We start from the raw sequence: 22,505 nt of genomic DNA on the forward strand, positions 1-22,505 counted from the left end.
TCACTTTCTCTCTTTCTCTCCCTTCCTCATCGCCGGGGGCAGTTTTCCTCTCCCTCCTCCACCTCCTATTCCTCCCCCTCGTCCTCCTCCTGTTGATAAGGTTTTTTGGGGGGTGGGGAGAGGAGAAGGAAGGGGGGAGGGGTAGTAGGGCAATATGAGGTATAATTTAAAAGAAAAATCGTGTTTCTTTTGTCTGTCTGTCTGTCTATATGTCTTTGTTTGTTTCTCCCTCTTTCTGTCTTCGGCTTTATCTATCTTTCTTTCCTTTCCTTTTGCTTTCTTCCTTTTCCTTTTTTATCTTTCTCTTTACTTATTTCTTATTCACTTTTTCTCTATATATATATATAAACGAATAGATAAGGATATAAATTAATGAATAAATGATGAATGGCAAAAAAAAAAGTCATTAGTTTTAGGTTTTCTTGGGTCCTGAGAGAGAGAGAGAGAGAGAGAGAGAGAGAGAGAGAGAGAGAGAGAGAGGGTGGAGAATGGCGATTTATGCAGATCAAGTTAACTTGTAATTTTTCAACACCGAACCGCCGAAAAAAAATAATAGACTTAAGGACATGCAATATTCTCTCTCTCTCTCTCTCTCTCTCTCAGTTATCTCTTTTTTTCTCATCCTCTCTTCTCCCTCCCTCCCACCTGCCTCTCCTTTTTTTACCTCCTCCTCTCCCTCTTTCTCCTTCAGTTCCTTTCCATTTTTTCCTCCTCTGCTTTTATTTAGTTCAACGGCTATTTCATATTTCTCTTCATCTCATTTTTAAGTCCATTTTCGAGGCCTTCCTTTCTTTTTCCTCCTCTTTTGTTTTTATTTACTCCAACGTCTATTCAATTTTCCTCGTCATCTGGTTCCTAAGTCTATTTTCAAGGCCTTCCTTACTCCTGATCATTTTTATCCTTCCTTCGCACTCTTGCTGACGACGCGGAAAGATTGGTGATAACTCGGGCCTCTCAGATCAAGACAGCTAAAGCCTCTAAGAAGATTTGTAAGATTTGTGTAGAATTTCCCCTTGCTCTGATGAATGGGAGGCCCTTCAACGGAGACATGTGACGGGTTCTTTAAGTTGGGAATATAATCAGGAGGCTCGATTTGGAAGTGGATGGAATACTACCACTCTGTAATAGCTTAGTCAGGCCTCTCTTAGGATATGCAGTGCAGTTTTAGTCTACCATTGCGGGAGCGAGTAGAGCAAGAATGTTTGGTTCCATTAGCAAAAACACGTTCTTCAAGGACTAGAAATATACTACTACTACTCTACAATAGTTTAGTCCGGCCTTACTTAGAATATGCAGTGCAGTTTTTTCTCACTGCCATGCGAAGAACATTGCTAAACTAAATTAATCTCTTGTGAACAAACGCAGCCTGCAAGAAAATTTAATGGAGAGTTTCAAGATACTTTTTTTATGGTCCAACGAAGTGTCGATGAACCCAAAGTCTTTATAATCAATGACACGTCGCGAGTGAGAATCAGTGGCGTTCAATTCCTCCTCCTTCTCGCCTCCTCCTCCGCCTCCTCCTCGTCCTCGTCCTCCTCCTCGTACGTTTCTCTTTCTCAGTCTCGTGTCTCTTCTTCCTTCTCTTTCTTCCCTCCTTCCATCCCACCTAACCTCCTCGTTCTTCTTCTCCTCTTCCTCCTCCTCCTTCTACGTTGCTCTTTCTCACCCTCTTCTCACTTTCCCTCCTCCTTCTCTCTCTCTCTCTCCCATTCTCCCTCTCCATCCTCCTTTCCTCCGCCTGTTCCGTGGATAAGCCGGCGCGGCACATCACTAAAGGAATTATGTGTCAGGCCCAAACATCACGAGCAAGTATTCTCTCTTCCTCTCTCTCTCTCTCTCTCTCTCTCTCTCTCTCTCACGGTATGTTTTTCTTTTTTTGTGTGTGTGTGCCCATCTGTACTCTACTAAGAATAAGAATAAGAAAACTAAAAACAATAACTAATATAATAATGCCTAGTAATTCACTATGTTTCTAAGTATGTTTCGTCTCTTCCTTTCCGTCTCTCATTCACTCAGTCTCTCTCTCTCTCTTTCAGACTAGCCAGTCGTAAACAAGAGAGAAACGAAGAAATAACCATCACACGACTCCGGGAATGCCAGTAAGTACTCCTAAGACCACTGTATCGTATTACCTGCTTAAGTCTCCACCACAAATGGATAAACAGAAAAAATATGTGGCAGAAAACAACAGTAATTAGTTTTAGGTTTTCTTGGGTCCTTAGAGAGAGAGAGAGAGAGAGAGAGAGAGAAGAGAGAGAGAGAGAGAGAGAGAGAGAGAGAGAGAGAGAGAGAGAGAGAGAGAGAGAGAGAGAGAGAGAGAGAGAGAGAGAGAGAGAGAGAGAGAGAGAGGAGAATGGCGATTTATGCAGATTAAGTTAACTTGTAATATTTTCAATAAGAACATAAGAACGTAGGAGTCTCCAAGAGGCCGGTAGGACTGTACAAGGCAGCTCCTTTGAACCTAAGTTCCTGTGAATCTCACCCCATCTAATATCACCGTCCATGAATGAATGCTTTACGATTCCCGCTTCCCGTTTTTCGGCCCGCTTCACACGAAAGGTTTTTTTTTTTTTTTTTCCCGCGCGGTTTAGAAATCAATGAAGTTCAATGAGGCCCTTCACACACTGGCCGCGCGGCTTAATTCCAGCGCGGTGTCAGGCGGTTTAGAATACTCTAAAACTTTATGGAGCCCTTCAGACGAGACGTTTTTCCCTGAGCGGCAGCCGTGGTTAATCTGTGGCAGAGGCTGGGTGCTGTTCTTTTGCTGTCATTTTTCAATAAGGTATGCATTTTTACGTATTAATATGAATAGTTTTGTTATTATTAGTGTTATTAATATCATTATTATTATTATTATTATTATTATTATTATTATTATTATTATTATTATTGTTATTACTTTATACGCTATAGTAACATAGATACACTATGAATATAATTATGTTTTACAGAACATCATGGCAAATCATCTTGACACTGAACTTCTCATAGTGAAGGTGGAAAAGAGACCTGCATTATGGGATACTTCATCAGAAGACCATAGAGACAAAGTCAAGAAAATACGGGCCTGGGAAGACGAACCGCGCGGGAAAAAAAAAAAGCTCCTGTGAAGATGCCTCTCTTAGAAACCCACCCGCGCGCCCATACTACCGCGCAGGTGAAGCAAGCCTTAGTGATGTTGTCCGGTACGTTGACGGTGCTGCTATTGTTGTGTTTTGTTAGGGCTGTTTTTATTTGTCAAGTCCCTGAAGGAAAGGAAAAGAATGGAGGAAACGTGGGAAAGAAGAGAAAGGAGAAAAGAAGGAGGGAAAGACGGAGGAAGAAAGGGAAAAGGAAATAAGAGGGAGGAAAGGAAGAAAGGAAAAGACGGGAGACGAAGTTATAGTGTTTTCTTTCCTATTTTATCGAGTATTAACCTTTTTTCCCCTTCACCTCCTCCTCCTCCTCCTCCTCCTCCTCCTTAACTAACTAATCTTCTCGTCACATGGAAAGTAGATGGGAGGAAAGAAAGAAAGAAAAAGGAAACAAAGTAGTAGTATTTCTTTACATAACTCATCAAGTATTATCCTTCTTACCCCTTCTCCTCCTCTTCTCCTCCCCTTCCTCCTCCTCCTCCTCCTCCTCCTCAACCAATTAACCAACATGCATCTCTAAACAGCCGCTTTACACATTCATTAGACCATTCATTACCTTTATAAACAATCTCGCCCGAGTGACTTATTACGCGATGCTGGGCCACGCCTGTTATATTTTTGACGGACTGATCGTATGGAATAATTAGTTTGTCGTTTTAAATGGTAATGTTTCTTTTTAATCAAGCTGATATGATTGCCTGAGAGAGAGAGAGAGAGAGAGAGAGAGAGAGAGAGAGAGAGAGAGAGAGAGAGAGAGAGAGAGAGAGAGAGAGAGAGAGAGAGAGAGAGAGAGAGTAAAGCACAAAGATACGAATTAAGGAAAAAAAGAAAAAAGGAAAAAAGAAGAAATAAAAAAGGAAGACAGGACGAAAGGGAGTGAGGGAGGGAGGGAGGGAGAGAAAGTCGAAGGCCTCCAACCTTTCCTCCCTACTGAGAGAAGAAATAAAAAGGGGGGGAAGGGGAAAGAAGGAGAGAGAGGAAAAGGGAGAAAACAGAGAGAGAGAGAGAGAGAGAGAGAGAGAGAGAGAGAGAGAGAGAGAGAGAGAGAGAGAGAGAGAGAGAGAGAGAGATTAGAACAAATACACTGGAAGAAAAGTAGGAAGAAAGAAGGAGAAAAAAAGATGGATGGAAGAGGAAGAAAGAGGAACGAGGAGAAGAGAAAGGTGAGGAGAGGAGAGAAAAAAAAAAGGAAAAAGATAAGAATAAGACAGATGACAAATATCGAAGTATAGCACTGAAGGAGAAGGAGGAGGAGGAGGAGGAGGAGGAGGAGTAAGCCTAAAAAGGGAAAGATATTTAGTGTGTTTTTAGGTTCAATGAGAAAGACGCTAATTAAATTAACTCTTAATTGAAGGAGTACGTAGTGGTGATGCTGACACACACACACACACACACACACACACACACACACACACTCACACACACACACACACACACACACACACACACACACACACACACACACACACACACACACACACACGTAAGCAATATCAGGTAAAGGCTTCTCTTATAACACAATTAGGAGATAAAACGAAACAATGAATACATTATTGTACAGTAAGAGCGAGAAAGAGGAGAAGAAGGAGGAGGAGGAGGAGGAGGCCAACCCACCCATCAGTTCCCTTCCGTCAACCTTTCTAATTGCATTCATTACTTTTAAATTACATGCCGTAAATTGTGTCGCGAGCCCACTTAGGTGATTGTCTGGGCTCATTACTGGTGCTCAACGGCTCCTGTAACACGGCCTGACACACACACACACACACACACACACACACACACACACACACACACACACACACACACACACCGGCACACGCACACGCACTCTCTCGTAGATCGCGTTCTCTGAGGATTTGGTTGGAGTTCCTCAGGGCTGCTTTTTTGTGTCTTCTTGTTCTGAGATGTCAAAGGAAGGAGGGAAAGAAGGAAGAAAGGAAGGAAAGGATGATAAAGAGGGAGAGTGTAGAGAGAAAGAAAAGAAGTGGAAGGAAAACATTGGAAAGAAAAGACGGAATGGGAGAAAGAGAGAAAAAAAAGGAAAAAGGAGACAGAACAGAGAAATCGGGGGAGAGGAGGGATGACAGAGAAAAGGAAAAGAAAGGAGGAGGACGGTAGGAAAGGGAATTAGAGAAAAGAAAAGAGAAAACCAAAAGAGAGGAAGGGATACAGAGAATTAAAGGGAGAAAAGAGAAAACAGAAGAAAGAAAATGAGAAGGAAGGTAAAATGGAGAAAGAAAAAGAGAAGGCAAACAGAAGGAAGGAGGAAGGGAGGGAAAAGAGAAGAAGAGGAAAGAGACTGAGAAGGGAGGGAAAAAAAGAAGGAAAATTGAGGAGAAAGAAAGAGGGAAGGAGGAAGAGAGGAAAGAAACAGAGGGAAAGGAGAAACAGGAAAGAGAAAAAGAAGGAGAAAGGAGAAAGAAAACAAGAAGGAAAACAGAAGATAAAATGAAGTAAGGAGGAAGGGGGAGAGAAGAGTAGGAAAGGGAACAGAGGACAGAGAAAGAGGAGGAGAAGGGAAAGAATGAAAAGGAAGAGGAAGAAGGGAAAGAGTGTAATGTGTGCTAAGTGTGAGATGTCCTTCAATGTGACTAATTTGTTACCTTGCTCAAAGACAACGAAGGTAATTGCTTTTATAACGTCAATTAGAACAGCTTTTATCTCTTATGCTGTCCCTCTTCGTCTCCACAATTCCAATCTTCTTCCTTCCTTCCTCCTTTCCTCTTCCCCTCCTTCGCTTATATTTAAGGTATCCGTTTCTCGTTTTTCTTTACTCTTTCACTCCTTTTCTCCCTTCCTTCTTTCTCTGTCTTTTCAATGCCCTCCCTCTTTTTTTTTTTCAACTCCTCCTTCTTTCTCTCTTTTTCTCCTCCGTTTTCTCTACTTTCCCTTTTTTCTCTCCTCTCTTTTCCCTCCTCTTAACCCAAAGTTCACATTCAATTTTAGTCTATCCTTTATCTTATATCATTAATTTAGGACAGTTTTTTTTATCATATATTTTTTCCTCTTATATCCGCAAGGTCTTCTTCATCCCTTTCTTTAAACACAAATGATGACTTAGTTTCTTAAGTCAAATTTCCTATTCAATTCTTACAATCCTTCAAGACAGTTTTTTTTCCGCATTCTATTCCTCTTATATCTACAAGGCTTTCTTCATCCCTCTCCTTGTATTCAAATGATCGTTTAGTATACGTTCTCTCAGTCTCTTAGTTTCTATTGAATTTCGATCTATACTTCCCTTTTCCATTCTTTTTAGACAGTTTTTTCTTATATCTTTTTCGTCTCCTTTCCACTATGAGTATCTCCTTAACTTTCTTTATTCATTCATTCATTCATTCATTCTTTCATTCAATCTCCCTTTCGCTCTCTCGTAACCCAAACTTTTTACTCAATTCTAGTATATCATGTTATCTATTCCATTCCTTATAGACAGTTTTTTTTATCACATCCTATTCCTTTTTTTTTATTCTCTAGCCCTCCTCCTCTCTTTAGCTTCCTTCCTTCATTCATTCATTCATACCTTCGCTGAGTCTCTTAACCCAAACTTTCCAATCCCTCTTAGGACGCTTCTCATCTTACATCCTCTTCCTCCCATCACAAGCCCTCCTCCACCCCGCCCTTTGCTTGTACATAAACGCCCTTACCCTCCCTTGATCCCAGGTCCCAGAGCACGCGAGAGACAGGGAGTGAGAAGGCGGAAGCAATCAAAAAGGTATTACAGTAAAGAAAAGCTTGCAGGGCCTCAGTTTTTTATAATAAGACATTGTTTAGCCCGGGAGGAGGGGGACGTGAGGTTCAGAAGAGCGGCTGTGTGTGTGGTGTAGTGTGGTGGTGTGTCGAAGGTTATGAAGTTTCCGAGTGTTTTCATTGATTTTGTGACCTAGAATGAGTTTTTGTGTTTGTGTTCTATGGTTTCCAGGTTTCAGTCTTTCTTTCTTTTCTTTGTATCTCATTCTTTCTTTTCTTCCCTCTTTTTATTTATTTACTTCTATTTGTTTTTCTTTTGTCTATATCTCTATCCATCTATCAATCTATAAATCAGTCTCTTACATAATTCTTTCTTATTTTCTCTCTATTATTTCCTCTCATTCCTTTCTTTGATCTTTCTTTCTTTTTCTTTCTTTCTATTTGTCTTCCTTTTCTCTCTCTTCTGCTAACTCCCTTTATGATCATTACCTACGTCTCTCCTTTTCCTGCTTTCCTTTATTTTTTCTCTCCTTCATCTCTTCATTCTTCCTCTCCCTCTCTCCCTTCACCTCTGTCTCCCTTCATCTAACCTCCCTTTTAAAACACTAATATCACGAAAATTATTACCACCATACCATACCACCTCCTCCTTTTGTTTCTTCTTATTCTGTTTCTCTTTACCTTCCTCATATATTCCCTCCTTCAACCCACCTGATATCTCGACTATTTCCCTTACGACCTAAACCAAGCTAGACATTCAACTATCACCCATTTGACACATCTCGAAGGCTACTAATTGCTGTGTGCATGCCTCTCGCTGTCTGGTATTGCGTTATATATTAGGGAAGTGAACGCCCAGTGATCAGTCTGTCGCAAGCCTTAACCCTCCGTCAATGCGCCTGCCAGCCAGACCTCAATACATGATCGTCTTAATGTGATTCGATAATCTTCACCTAGACACAGCACCATCTACTTCACACAGACAATCATCTCCTTCCTTCCTTCCCGGTACTCAAATAATCCGTTTCTCTTTCCTTTTTACTCTTCCTCTACATCCCTTTCCTCCCTTCCTTCCTTCCTGCCTCCTTCTTTCTCTTTTTTTCAGTCCTCTCCGTCTCTTTCTCCTTAACTCCTCCCTCTTCCACACTCTTCACGCCCTTAATCCTATACGCTCAATCTTCACGCTATTGTTGTAAGCACTCTATTATTTAATCTGTACCCACGTCTTTCAGTAATACTCTCTCTATCTTTCTCTTCTCTTATTCTCTCTCAATACTCTTCTCTACTCTGGCAATCAAACACCCACACTCAAATACACACATGCTCTCTCTATACATCTATCTATCTATCTAACTCTCACTCTTTCACACACACGCACACGCACCCACCTGGAGAGCCCGCGTCCACCCGAAGAAGTGCAAGGACAAGCCTCCAGCGACTCGTCTTATATAGGTCCAGCCAAGCGCCGCCCAGCCCGCGCCGCCCACTCCCGCCCACCTCCCCACGCACACGCCTCAGCCCCGCCTACCACCCTCGCACAGACACCGCCCACCGAGGGATACAGAACCCCGCCCACTTCTCCCAAAGGCTTCACGCACGCCCGTTTCTCTCACGCCCACTCCTGTCGCCTACTTCTTTTGCTTCTTCTCCTCCTCCTCCTCCTCCTTCTGTTTCCTCTTATTCTGTTTCTTCTTTTTTATAATCCCTTTCTCATCTTTTCCTTCGGTTTTGGCCTCCTTTTCCTCCTCCTCTTCCTCCTCCTCCTCCTTCTCCTCCTCCTCCTCCTCCTCCTCCTCCTCCTCCTCCTTCTTGTGGTTCTCCTTGTTCGCCTCGTCTCCTCCTCTTCCTCCTTTTGCCTCATGCTCTTCTTAATTTATGTTAATGATATCGATGATGGGCTCACTTGCAAAGTATCAAAATTTGCTGATGACACAAAAATTGCTTGTAAAGTAACTGCGACACTCGACGAAGAAGCTTTACAATCAGATCTAGATCGACTTGCACGTTGGGCCAATCAATGGCAAATGAAATTTAACGTTGACAAATGTAAAGTGTTGCACATCGGAAAAAATAACAATTGCGTTCGGTACGTAATGAATGGCAAACAACTTTCTGAAGTAAGTAAAGAAAAGGATCTTGGAATCACTATATCAAGCGATTTAAAGCCGGGTCAGCATTGTTCAGAGGTAGTTAAAATTGCAAATAAATTGGTTGGCTTCATCGGACGAGTCTTTAATAATAAATCGGAAAAAGTAATATTAAAACTGTATAATTCGTTGGTTCGACCCCCTCTAGAGTACTGTGTACAGTTTTGGTCTCCCTATTACAGAAAAGACATAGAAAAGTTGGAACGGGTTCAACGAAATGTAACAAAGATGATTCCTAGGTTGAGAAATTTATCATATGAACAAAGGCTTAAAGAAGTAATGCGAGGCGATCTAATAGAAGTGCTTAAAATGTTTAAAGGGTTCAGTGATATTAATGCGGAAGATTACTTCACAATTGATTGATCAAATAGAACAAGAAGAAATCACAATTTGAAGATAAGTGGTAAAAGATTCTCGTCGCACGAAGCTAAACACTTCTTCAATCGAGCTGTTAATGTTTGGAACTCTCTACCCTGTGATATCGTTGATAGTACAACAATTACGGCCTTCAAGAATAGATTAGACAAGTATTTTCAATCCAACCAGCAACTAAGATATTACTCATTGTCATAATAACGTTAAGTGTTTTCGAATACTGGTGTCCTTGTCCGCTTTTATCGCCCGGTTAGTGGTAGCAGTAATGGTAGTTCTTTCCTCTTTCCTACATAATTTCCATGCAGTTTTTCCATGCTGCATGGTTCTTTTTCCTTTCCTACCAGCTTTGGCTGGAGGAGTCTTTGCCTTTGCTGTCCTTCATCTTCAACCTTTGATTAGATAGTTAGTGTAGCTTGTCACAAACAGCCTCGTAAGGACCAGCAGGTCTGCTGTTGTTTGTTCTTTCTTTGTGTTACTTTGTGTTTCTTCTGCGATATTACTTTTTTTTTCTGATCTCATTCTGTTATTTTTTTTGTCATTGCTTTCATTATCATCATTTTAATCCTACTAATATTCCTTCTTTCTTTTTATCTGTGTATCTACCTATTTATCTATCTGTCTATCTATCGATCTGTCTATCTATCTACCTATTTATCTATCCTTCCTTCACTTTCCTTTCTTAGCTTACATTAATACTACCACCACTGTCCCAGCTAATAATGATAATAATAGAAATAACAATAATAATAATAATAATAATAATAATAATAATAATAATAATAATAATAATGATAATAGGATCACCACACCTACAAGAGAGAGAGAGAGAGAGAGAGAGAGAGAGAGAGAGAGAGAGAGAGAGAGAGAGAGAGAGAGAGAGAGAGAGAGAGAGAGAGAGAGAGAGAGAGAGAGAGAGAGAGAGAGAGAGAGAGAGAGAGAGAATGTCTTCAATCAGAAGCACAGCTGTTTTTTCTCTCCCTACCTCTCTCCCTCCCTCCTTTCCTTCCTTCCGTCCTTCCTCAAGTGACAAAGTTCTCCCTCCCTCTTTCTCTCCCTCCCCCCTTCCCTCCCTCCTTCCTTCCTTTCCTCCAAACTCTTGGTTTCTGCGAATATTTTTTTTTCTCCTCCCTAACTTATTTTTCCTCCTTCCTCCCCTCCCTCTCTTCCTCCTTCTCCCTGACCCAGAATATCTCTCCATTCTTCTCTCCCTCTTCTCTCTGTCTGTGTCTGTGTCTGTGTGTCTGTCTGTCTGTCAGTCTGTGTGCCTCTCTCTCTCTCTCTCTCTCTCTCTCTCTCTCTCTCTCTCTCTCAGTCGCTATTTTTATTCCCTTGTTTCTTGTTTCTAGCGGGGCGTTGTTTCAAATAGGCCGTGTGGGAAGAGGAGGAGGAGGAACACAAAGAAACACAAAGGAAGAACAAACAACAGCAGACCTGCTGGTCCTTACGAGGTTGTTTGTGACAAGCTACACTATCTTTTTTTTTTTTCTTTTTTTTTCTTTTTTTTTTACAGCAAAGTAGACAGCTAAAGGGCCCAAAAAAGTAAAAATTAATAAAAAAAGACCGCAACTCGATGCTCCTAAATAGAATCCAAAGAGGTGGCCGAAAGATAGGTCAGTTTCGGGAGGAGAGGTGTCCTGATACCCTCCTCTTGAAAGAGTTCAAGTCGTAGGCAGGAGGAAATACAGATGAAGGAAGATTGTTCCAGAGTTTACCAGCGTGAGGGATGAAAGAGTGAAGATGCTGGTTAACTCTTGCATAAGGGGTTTGGACAGTATAGGGATGAGCATGAGTAGAAAGTCGAGTGCAGCGGGGCCGCGGGAGGGGGGGAGGCATGCAGTTAGCAAGTTCAGAAGAGCAGTCAGCGTGGAAATATCGATAGAAGATAGAAAGAGAGGCAACATTGCGGCGGAATTTAAGAGGTAGAAGACTATCAGTATGAGGAGAGCTGATGAGACGAAGAGCCTTTGCCTCCACTCTGTCCAGAAAAGCTGTGTGAGTGGAGCCCCCCACATGAGATGCATACTCCATACGAGGGCAGACAAGGCCCTGTATATGGACAGCAACTGTGCAGGGGAGAAGAACTGGCGGAGACGGTACAGAACGCCCAGCCTCGAGGAAGCTGATTTAGTAAGAGATGAGATATGAAGTTTCCAGTTGAGATTTTGAGTTAAGGATAGACCGAGGATGTTTAGTGTTGAGGAAGGTGATAGCTGGGTGTTGTCAAAGAATAAGTGATAGTTGTTTGGAAGATTGTGTCAAGTGGATAGGTGGAGAAACTGTGTTTTTGAGGCGTTGAAGGACACCAGGTTCTTCTTCCCCCAATCGGAAATAATAGTAAGGTCTGAGGCTAAGCGTTCTGCAGCCTCCAGCCTTGAGTCGTTAAGTTCCTGAAGGGTGGGTCTTCTATTAAAAGAAGTTGAGTAATGCAGAGTGAAATCATCGGCGTAGGAATGGATAGGACAGTTCGTTTTGGAAAGAAGATCATCAATGAACAACAGAAAAAGAGTGGGAGATAGGACAGAACCCTGTGGGACACCACTGTTAATAGATTTAGGGGAAGAACAGTGACCGTCTACCACGGCAGAAATAGAATGGTCAGAATGGAAACTGGAGATAAAGGTACAGAGAGAAGGATAGAAACCGTAGGAGGGTAGTTTAGAAAGCAAAGATTTGTGCCAGACCCTATCAAAAGCTTTTGATATGTCCAGCGCAATAGCAAAGTTTCACCGAAACGGCTAAGAGAGGATGACCAAGAGTCAGTTAAGAGCTAGGAGATCACCAGTAGAACGCCCTTGCGGAACCCATACTGGCGATCAGATAGAAGGTCAGAAGTGGAAAGGTGCTTTTGAATCTTCCGGTTAAGATTGATTCAAAAGCTTTAGATAGACAAGAAAGTAACGCAAGAGGACTGTAGTTTGAGGGAGTTGAGCGGTCACCCTTCTTAGGTACAGGCTGTATGAAGGCATACTTCCAGCAAGAAGGAAAGTTAGATGTTGACAGGCAGAGGCGAAAGAGTTTTCCCAGGCAGGGTGACAGCACGGAGGCACAGTTTTAAGGACAATAGGAGGCACTCCATCAGGTCCATAAGCCTTCTGAGGATTGAGGCCAGAGAGGGCATAGAAAACATCATTTGAAGAATCTTTATAACAGGCATAAAGGAGTCAGAGGGGGATGAGTAGGAGGAATATGCCCAGAATCGTCCAGAGTGGAGTTTTTAGAAAAAGTTTGAGAGAAGAGTTCAGCCTTAGAGATAGATGAGACGGCAGTGTTGCCGTCAGGACTGAGGAGTGGAGGGAAAGATGAAGAAGTGAAGTTGGAGGAGATGTTTTGGCTAGATGCCAGAAGTCACGGGAAGAGTTAGAAAGCAAGGTTTTGACATTTTCTATTAATGAAAGAATTTTGGTTAGTCGGAGAATAGATTTGGCACGATTTCGGGCAGAAATGTAAAGTTTATAATTAGCATTAGTTTGAAGGCTCTGGTATCTTTTGTGAGCTACCTCTCTATCATTGACAGCACGAGAACAAGCGTGATTAAACCAAGGCTTTTTAGCGTGAGGAGTAGAGAAAGAACGAGGAATGTATGCCTCCATTCCAGAGACAATCACCTCTGTGATGCGCTGAGCACACACAGAGGGGTCTCTATCCTGAGCAATAATCATTCCACGGGAAATCGGAAAAGTACATCCTCAGGTCGTCCCACCGAGCTGAAGCAAAATGCCAGAAGCATCGCCTCTTCGGTGGGTCCAGAGGGTGTACAGGAGCGATAGGACAGGATGCAGAAATAAGATTGTGATCGGAGGAGCCCAACGGAGAGAACAGTTTGACAGAATAAGCAGAAGGGTTTGAGGTAAGGAAGAGGTCTAGAATGTTGGGCCGATCTCCAAGACGGTCAGGAATACGTGTAGGGTGCTGGACCAACTGCTCTAGGTCGTTAAGGATAGCAAAGTTGTAGGCTTGTTCACCAGGATGGTCAGTGAAAGAGGATGAAAGCCAAAGCTGGTGGTGAACATTGAAATCTCCTAGGATGGAGATTTCAGCGAAGGGAGAGTGGGTCAAGATGTGCTCCACTTTAGAATTCAAATAGTCAAAGAATTTTACATAGTTGGTAGAGTTAGGTGAGAGATAAACAGCACAGATGTATTTAGTAATAGAATGACAGTGAAGTCTTAACCAGATGGTGGAAAATTCAGAAGAGTCAAGGTCGTGGGCACGAGAGCAAGTGATGTCGTTGCGCACGTAGGCGCAACATCCAGCTTAGGATTGAAATTTAGGATAGAGATAGTAGGAGGGAACAGAGTAGAGATTGCTGTCAGTAGCCTCAGAAACCTGTGTTTCGGTAAGGAAGAGAAGGTGAGGTTTAGAGGAGAGATGATGTTCCACAGAATGAAAATTAGAGCGAAGACCGCGAATGTTGCAGAAATTGAGAAGAAAGAGGTTCGAGGAGTTATCAAGACACCTCTCGGGTCGGTAGCCAGAAGGGGAGTCCTCCCTGGGGGAATTTGTGGTCCCCCCCCCAGGCGGGGACTCCGAGGCTTGGTGTATGTGCGCCGTTTTGAAATTTTAATTTTGGGAAAAGGTGTATATGTTGTGAGAATGTAGTGTGGTGTGGATAAAGAGAGGATCTGTCTTTAGAGAGCATGCTGAACTACTCTCCGGTGTTGGTGAGACAATAGGGAAACGGTTAGTGAGGACATGGGAAGGGTCTTTGGAGGGCTTCAGCTCCCTTCTCACCTCCCATATATACCTCACCGGGAGTGGCTTGCGCCCGTTCGGTAGGTGTCTTCCTACCTACCTACTCTAATCAAAGGTGGAAGATGAAGGACAGCAAAGGCGAAGGCTCCTCCCCACCCCCCCATCCCTCCAGCCAATGCTGGCAGGAAAGGAAAAAGAACCATGTAGCATGGAAAAACTGCATGGAAATTATGTAGGAAAGAGGAAAGAACTACCATTACTGCTACCACTAAGCGGGCGATAAAAGCGGACAAGGACACCAGTATTCGAAAGAACTTAACGTTATTACGACAATGAGTAATATCTTAGTTACTGGTTGGATTCAAAACACTTGTCTAATCTATTCTTGAAGGCCGTAACTATTGCACTATCAACGACATCACAAGGTAGAGAGTTCCAAACATTAACAACTCGATTGAAGAAATGTTTAGCTTCGTGCGACGAGAATCTTTTACCACTTATCTTCAAATTGTGATTTCTTCTTGTTCTATTTGATCAATCAATTGTGAAGTAATCTTCCGCATTAATATCACTGAATCCTTTAAACATTTTAAACACTTCTATTAGATCGCCTCGCATTCTTCGTTTTGATAGGCTGAATAAATTTACTTCTTTAAGCCTTTGTTCATATGACAAATTTCTCAACCTAGGAATCATCTTTGTTACTCTTCGTTGGACCCGTTCCAACTTTTCTATGTCTTTTCTGTAGTAGGGAGACCAAAACTGTACACAGTACTCTAGACGGGGTCGAACCAACGAATTATACAGTTTTAATATTACTTTTTCCGATTTATTATTAAAGACTCGTCCGATGAAGACAACCAATTTGTTTGCAGTTTTAAGTACCTCTGAACAATGCTGACCGGGCTTTAAATCGCTTGATATAGTGATTCCAAGATCCTTTTCTTTACTTCCTGCAGAAAGTTGTTGGCCATTCATTACGTACCGAACGCGATTGTTATTTTTTCCGATGTGCAACACTTTACATTTGTCAACGTTATATTTCATTTGCCATTGATTGGCCCAACGTGCAAGTCGATCTAGATCTGATTGTAAAGCTTCTTCGTCGAGTGTCGCAGTTACTTTACTAGCAATTTTTGTGTCATCAGCAAATTTTGATACTTTGCAAGTGAGCCCATCATCGATATCATTAACATAAATTAAGAAGAGCATGGGGCCAAGCACTGATCCTTGAGGTACGCCGCTTTTGACATCGAGCCAGTTAGATGTAACACCGCTTAGAACTCTCTGTTTCCGCTCAGAGAGCCAGTCCGCAAGCCAATTGTGAATGTTACCCGAGATACCGTGCGCCAGTAGTTTGCTGAGCAATCGTTGGTGGGGGACCTTATCAAATGCCTTTTGAAAATCCAGATATATGATATCTACTGATCTGCTTTCATCGAACACCTCAAAAATATAGTGAAAAAAATCAAGTAAGTTAGTCAAACACGAACGTTTACTACGGAAGCCATGTTGCGAATTATTTATTATATTATTTTCTTCGAAGAATTTCACCATATTGTCGCGAATGATAGTCTCCATTAACTTACAAACAATAGATGTCAGGCTAATTGGTCGATAGTTTCCTGGATGAGACTTGTCCCCCTTTTTGAAAATTGGTGTGACATTTGCAAGTTTCCACTCCGACGGAACTTTTCCAGCTGTTAAAAATTTATTGAATATGATGGAGAGCGGTTTACAAATTTGATGTTTGATTTCTTTTAAGACCCTAGGGGTAATTTTGCCTGGACCAGGAGCTTTGCTTACTTTAATCTTTTCAATTGTGCGTAAAATGTCACTTTCTACGATGAGCACGCCACTTAACATCTTTTCGATCCTTCTAACCTCCGGCGGTTGAGGTGATAAACAATCTTCGTCGGTAAATACGGATGCGAAAAAGTTATTTAGGATTGTAGCCATCGTGTGGTTACCGTTTTCATTAGCAAGCGGTGCGATACCACAAGTGAGTGACTTTTTATTATTTACATAGCTAAAAAATTCTTTAGGATTAGATTTACTTGTTTCCGCTATATATTCTTCAAGATTTTTCTTGCTTCGTTTTATTAATTTCTTGGTTTCGCGACGAATTCTGTCCAACTCTAGTTTGTCAGCCTCGCTCTGAGTTGATATGTATCTACTGTATACGCATTTTTTAAGAGATAGGCTATTTTGAATTTCGTTATTCCACCATTTGGGTTTCTTCTTAGAAGCTGAACGTCTGTTACGATAGGGTACGCATATGCTTATGGCATTGTTCAATATTGTGGTGAAGGCCCCCCAAGATTTATCAATATCTGTTTCCACCGTGATTTCAGTCCAGTCAGAATTATTTAGAATTGATCGGAGTCTTACGAAATTCGCTCTCTGATAATCAGGCACCTTTTCTTTACTAGGAGTTACTTTACTTTCTTTCATATTGATGCTGAATGTGATTGTTCGGTGATCGCTAGAACTAAAAATTGGACCAACATTTACTTCGTTAACTAGATCAGCTGTCGTTGAAAAGATAAGGTCAAGTATATTATTTTCCCGAGTCGGTTCTTGAACGTGTTGATGCAAATCACTTTCTAGTAAATTTGTGTACAGGTCGAGCCCTGTATTACATTTCAACGGTTCACCCCATCTTTTCACTGGCAAGTTAAAGTCCCCAAAAGGAGGAGGAAGAGGAGGAGGAGGAGAAGGAGGAGGAATAAGAAGAGAGTGACAGAAGGATAGGAAGAATAACAAGAGGAGGAGGAAAACAAACAGCCTGTGTAAAAAGAGGAGGAAGAAGAAGAAGAAGAGCCTGAAATGGAATAGAAAAGAGAGAGGGAGGAGGAGGAGGAGGAGGAGGAGGAGGAGGAGATGAAGAAAAGGAAGAAGTATGGAAGGAGGGAGAAGGGGGGAAGAAAAATTAGAATGAAGAAAATAAGAGTAAGAACGAGATAAGAGAAAGAGGGAGGGAAGGAAACCACTGGGACCACCACCACTATCATCACCACCACCACCACCACTATCATCACCACCACCACCACCACCACCGCGCCGGGAGGACAAACAGTGATAAAGCGGAGAGTGATATTGCTGACTGACTCTCCTTACTGATTCTTTGCGTTCAGTCCGTGACCTTCATCTTAGTGACACCCACACCCACACACACGCAGACATACACACTACATGACTCACGACCAATTTCCCCGAGTCAGAGTGAGTCGCGAGAGTTAGAATGAGTCTCAATGCCTTCTTGTGAGTCAATGTCAGTCGCCGTGAGAGCTGAGAGTTCCCCGACAGCTGTGAGCTCAGAAAAAAGTATAACTGACTCATATTTTTCCCGCAAGGCTTGGCGAAGAGGAATAAAAGAACAAAATGGAGGAAGGAGGACAGGAGAAGGAGGAGGAGGATGAGGAGAGGCTGGAAGGAATTAACATGAAAAGGAATTGTGAAATGAAAGAAGGGGGAAAAAAGAAGCTTGAAAGAAAGGGAGGAATGGATATGGGAAGGAAGGAAGGAAGGAAGGAGTGGAAGAAAACATGCAGTAAGGAAATAAGAGAAAGAAGAAAAGTACCAAAAAAGAACAAAGGGAAGGAGTGAAGGAAAAAATCAAAAAGGAAATGTAGAAAAAAGGAAGGAGAGGAAGAAACAAGAAAAACAAAACAAAACAGGAAGAAATCAAGGAAGAGTATATATTGCATTGAAGGGAGAAGAGAATGGAAGAGGAAAACAGTGAAAAAAAGACGCTGGATTAAAAGGAAAATTAAGAAATACTGAAAGGAGAAGAAAGAGATGAAAGGAAGAAAGGAAGGAAGGAAGAATAGTAAGGATTAAAGAAAGAAGAGGAGTAAAGAAGACCTCGAAAATGGACTAAAAAACAAGAGGAAAAGGAAGAAGAGCCGTTGGACTAATAAATAAAACGAAAGAAAAAGGAACCGAAAATAAGGGAATGGAGGAGGGAAAAGAGAAGGGTCGAAGAAGGAGGAAGAAAGGAAGAAAGGAAGAGATGAGAGAGAAATGCAGATGGTTGAAAATCTTAAACCTGATCACACGTCTTTTATCGGCAGATGTTCAGACTGAGACGAAGACTTTTTTTTCATATTAGCATTCTCTATCTATCTATCTATCTCTCTATCTATCTATCTATATATATATCTATATCTATATCTATATCTATATCTATATATATCTCTATATATATATATATATATATATATATATATATATATATATATATATATATATATATATATATATATATATATATATTAATCTATGAGTCTCAAAGAGGACATATGCATACCGGGAGGGAAGATCAAATTTCGGAGGACACGTGCACAGAGGGGAGCGGCTAAGGGGCAAGAAAGGGGCATGATGGAGGCGAGAAGGGCACGTAGTAACAAGGGAGCGTAGAGGGGGGGGTGGACGGGGACATGGAGGAGCGTGGCAGCCTTGTGTGGCCATGAACGTCATCGCCGGGCACAAGCCGAAGAGAATCGGGCATCTGCGACGAGATAGCGAGCGGGAGACTCATGTGCCTGCGTTGTTTCCTCGTCGCTGTCTCATGGCCGTTCGACCCCCGGATGTACAGCCTTTAGCTCTACGACGCTGAGGCATGTAATGGTTTTTTGCTTGCTGGCTCGGCTGTACGGTTTTAGTGTTAACCTCCTCTAATCAGAGGGCAGTTGTCATCTACTTCAGAAATTTTGCCAACTCTGATTTTTTACTTTTATTTGTTCGAGGACATCCCAATGAATCACTTCCAACTTGTCTTCCAATTTTCTGCTACGTATTTCACCACAAGAGGGCGCCTTTTCAAAATGGCCGCCAAAATCATATATAAGGTATTAAAAAGGTAATTTTCACAAACAATATCAGCAATTTAGAAAGACACTTTCTATTATTTTAGCCAAATAGTCTTCAAATAAGTTTCACAGTATGCTGAAGTATCGAAAACATGCATTTAACTACACAAAAGGTGCCTTTTCCAAGATGGCTGCCAAAATCAGTCAAAATAAAAAACAAGTTTTTGTTTAAAACTAACCATTTTTTTTTTTGTTACCTGTTACTTTTTTTTTGTAATATTTGTTCGAAAGAGCAATTTTTGTACGAAATAAGGGCAACTAAAACTAGAGGAGTTCTTGCAACTTACAATAAGGTCAACTAAAACTAGGGGAGTTCTTGCAACTAACAATAAGATCAACTAAAACAAGAGAAGCTCTTGCAACTAACAATAAAGTCAATTAGAATTAGACGAGTTCTTGCAACTAACAATAAGGCCAATTAAAAATAGAAGAGCACTTGCAACTAATAAGGTCAATGAAAACTAGAGAAGAAAGAGAAGTTCGAAAGAGCATGTTTATACGTGTGAATGTATATGGGGCCCATACTTGCGAAGTATAATGAATATCTTGCATGCATTATGCTTTGTCTATAGCAGATTAATAATAGGTCCAATCGAAAACTGTTTTAAAAGAGCTCCTCCTCATCTTCTATTTCTGCACCAAAGTCCTCTGAATTTTCACATCCATCACCACATCCGCAAGCATCAGTGCACACGAGTGCATTCTTTCGGCATCCACACCTATTTGGCATGCAGGAACTGCTACAGGAGCATCTTCGAAACTCCAAAAGAGCTTTCGGTGCTGGCGGATTTTCACATAATACTGGTACTAAATTTCCATCTTGAAGTTGCCAGGCATAGTTGGTTGGTGGTGGAACAGAGGGGCACGGCTTGCAGGACGATTTCCAAACCAACGCCATATAGAATGCCCGTTTTGTGTGCTGTTTTAATGTTCCGAGTGTTGGAGGAGTTGTCGGCCCTCCTTTCCATTCTTTGCAAACAGGGACCACCGCAGCTGGCTTACATTCTCCACATCTCCAGATGGTTGGTACAAAATACATATGTATCGTTCCATCTGCCTAAAAACAAACTCTGGTACTTCGGCACTTCTCCCGAAAGCAGCAAATGCTTTTAAAATGGGACCATCACTACTCATAAATGCCTTGAAATGACTTGTCACTCCCTTACCAGCAAACGTGCCTGTGTTATCTGTTCCTTTGAAGGCGTACCAACCTACCAAGGCATCTGCTCTCTTTCCAAGTTTGTTGTAGCATTGCCAGATAGATATCCGTTCTTTCTTTTTCCTTAGTAAGCAAGTCAATGGTGGAAGCAAAGGATAGGCCCCGATGAGCAAGACAAGCACATCTGTATCTACAGAAAATATGTCCAATTTGGCATTCTTGTCTTTGTTCATGACATCAATGGCATTTAACAAGACCAACTGCTCGCCTTCTTCTAGATTATGATGTCCTTCAATCATTTCTGGCATTGACACTATGTTAGATAATTTTCTATTAGATTTCATGAGTGTGTGATGCATCACCAGAACATTCTTTGGTGATCCACTGTAATGAGCTAACAATTTATCACCCAGATATTCTGTAAGTTCAGCTTTGGTATCAATGTGTGATAGAAATGACTTCACATTCTTGATTTCTGTAGAATCATTAACATGGTAATGAATGCATGTGTTCTTCTTGGTCCTCTTGTCTCGTGTTGTTTCTTTAAGAGATCCAGCTAGATACTGGTCAAAGACTACTCGAACTTCCTTATATGGTGTACTCATGCTATCAATAATTTCAACAAATGTGGCTTCAAAATTAGCAGCAGTAAACCTCTCATCCGTCTTCTTCACCATGTTTACAATGCACATTGCGTCAACTATTAGAACTGGTGTTGCTTGGTCTCCATTTGCATCTTCTTCTGAATGCTGATTTGTATCTTCTGGTAAAGGTAGATCCATTATAGATTGCACTACTTGTGATTTCCCAGAGAGCATTATCATACTTCCATCTGGTTGAAAGTTGGATGGTGGAGTACTGTCAAATTCATAATCTCCTATTGCATCTTTCACTTGGAACTCAGGTCGACTTTTAGCGACAACCAATAGTCTAGAAAGCAGCTTTCTCTCCTGTTTGATGGACACCAACTGACCCTTAACCTTTGTCTTCACCACAGGTCCAACATCTCTAAAGTAGGCAATGTTGTTCTTCTTTTGCGGATCCCAAAATCCAACTGTCTTTTCAACCATTCTACTCAAAACAAACTTCTCTAGTGACTCTTTTCCAAGTTGATCACGATTTTCAATGTTCTGACATACTTTACTAGGGGTTACAGCAAATGTCACCAAGTTAAACATGTCACTCTGTTCAAATGGGTTTCCTTGCTTGCTGATGACCTGCACAAGCCTTGCAGCTTTTTGTATTAAAGTAGTACCTTTATCACCTGTTAATTCATGATGGAGGGATGTAGGTTCTCTGCTTTCTACTCCAGCATAGTCTTTGAACTCTTCTACAACTCTCGCCAAAGTTGGAGCTATGATGAAATGCTTTTCCATCGCCAATTCGTTGCCAGTGATACCAATGAATCTTCCTTTGCTCTTCATTTTCTTGTGCTCCTGTTCAATTGCGTGATCTGGGTCAATAGCTGTGAATGGCACATCGTGTTTAGAAATGGAAAAATTTCCATCATCAAGGAACTTCCATAGGTCAGGGTCTGTTGTCTGCAACTCCAACATATCTGCAACATACAGAGGGCCCCACCTTCCATAATTGTACTGATCATGAGCATGAAAGTATTTCAACATCTCTTCCATCTTTGCCAAATGAAGCTTCCAGTCGGCTTTCCTTGTAGCTCCGATGAACATCAGCAAAACCATGATTTGATTCATGTAGTTAGTCATGAATTTCTGGATGCCTTTCCCATTTTCTTCCCTTCTTCTTCCCTTCGGGAATCGACTAACAACACTCTTTTGGGTACTGAGACATTTTATGAGATCCCTAGTATGAAATATTCCAAAGAATACTATCATATCAGTTGATATGTGTGATTAATATCATGTTTTTGACATTTTTCTGTGATTTTGGCGGCCATTTTGAAAAAGCGCCCCCAGGTGGTGAAATATGACCCTAAAAATTGGAAGACAATTTGAAAGTCATTCATTGTGATGTTCTTGAACAAATAAAAGTGAAAAATCAAAGTTGGCAAAATTACTGAAGTAGTGATCATATTTTGACAACTGCCCTCTGACTACTCTGGATGTGCACGAAACTTACATGTCCCTTGGGTTTATGACGGCTACTTATCTGTTTAATTTATGACAGCTTCTGACTCACACGACCATTATCTATATGACCTCTGTGCATATAACGACAGTTGGCAGGCTGAATATCTTGGGTTAAGTAACTGAAGACTTTTCATTGGTTGACGTCCTCATATGTAAGGATAATCCTGACATTAAGAAGAAAACGGTTGAAATAGTACATTTAAAAGGATCAGAGAGAGACAGGCAAGATCTGAATGATACTAGGTTGTGCTTGAAAGGGTAAGAGCAGCCCTTATTGCTGTGACTGGTGGAGTGAACACCTATTCCCAGGCTAAGGAACGATGGATGCT

The sequence above is a fragment of the Eriocheir sinensis genome, unplaced genomic scaffold (assembly GCF_024679095.1).
Source record: "Eriocheir sinensis breed Jianghai 21 unplaced genomic scaffold, ASM2467909v1 Scaffold23, whole genome shotgun sequence".
Taxonomy (NCBI): domain Eukaryota; kingdom Metazoa; phylum Arthropoda; class Malacostraca; order Decapoda; family Varunidae; genus Eriocheir; species Eriocheir sinensis.